The sequence below is a fragment of the Microtus oregoni genome, unplaced genomic scaffold (genome assembly GCF_018167655.1).
Source record: "Microtus oregoni isolate MIOR12 unplaced genomic scaffold, Mior012 000060F_001, whole genome shotgun sequence".
Taxonomy (NCBI): Eukaryota; Metazoa; Chordata; class Mammalia; order Rodentia; family Cricetidae; genus Microtus; species Microtus oregoni.
The window spans coordinates 656469-657541 of record NW_024543836.1 but is presented as its reverse complement, the minus strand read 5'-3'; the positions used below and the strand labels follow the sequence as shown (position 1 = coordinate 657541).

The 1073-nt window shown below is 44.1% G+C and overlaps 1 pseudogene; it reads right to left on the bottom strand.

Annotated features, from left to right (window-relative positions):
• Positions 1-381: 381 nt before the first annotated feature.
• LOC121439088 lies at positions 382-545 on the bottom strand (annotated as a pseudogene).
• Between the last annotated feature and the right edge of the window lie 528 nt (positions 546-1073).

Here is a 1073-nt window from a genome sequence, read left to right as displayed (position 1 = left end):
CAAGAGAAATGATGAGAAAATTGAGTGAAAATTTGTTTTGAGGTATGTTATGTATGTATGTACATACGTGTGTGTGTGTGCGTGTGTGCATCCAGCTCCCCACTTTTAAAATACTTGTGCCCCAGTCTTAATGAATCAGATTGATTGCCATGCTTATATTATAATTGAATGTGCGTTGCTTTCATCTTTTTGCAAACTTTCAAGTATGATATACGGGAGAGAAGATTACAAAGCCAGGCAACACAGACCTGTATTTTCAGGTGTAAACACAAGGACAAACATACTTGAAACCTCTAGTTCACAAATCATGGCTCCAGGGGTGCATCGCAGCTGGGGCTGGCAGGAACGTGACAGAGATACCTGTGTCCAAGTAGGGTAAAGAAGGCCTTGACCTGGAAAAGACGCTGGATGAAATATCTCTAAGATTTCTAGGGAAATCCCAGGTGAGTCAGGTTTATGAAACACAAATTAAGAAATTGTCATTTTTATTAAACTGATAAGAACAGATACTACACTTGATCTTAGCCAAAAGGCCGAGAAGCGATAGAAATTGTCATTTTTAAAAACAAAACGTAAAATGAGAGGTTTTGTTCCACCCCACCCGGTGGAATTATTTTCCCTTCTTCTGGCTCTTTCAGGGAAGTCATTTCCACACAGGGCCCAGGGAGAACACGTTTGCAGAGCCCACTCGGCCTCGCGAGAGATAATGAAATCTGGCGTGTCAGCGGTTTGCGAGAGGAAGGCTCCCCCTCACTTCCCAAGCTCGGCTATTACCTTATTCAATTTGCACTTCGTTTTGAAGCAGATGTATAGAAATAAGCAAATTATTAATTCAAGCTTGTCTTCAATTTTGTGCTTGGCCTGCAAACCTCTACCCATCTCTTCTCAGTTCCCCAGGCGGACGGCTGAAGGCCTGGTGATAGGCAGAGGCGGCGTATTCATTATTCAGTACAAGCTGCAAGCAATTTGATATTTCACAGAAAAAGCATGTGGCAGGGCTGGGGTTGGGGGAGGTGTCACTCAAGGGGAAGGGAGTCGCGACTGCTCCTGCTGCCACGCTGAGCCTTGACATT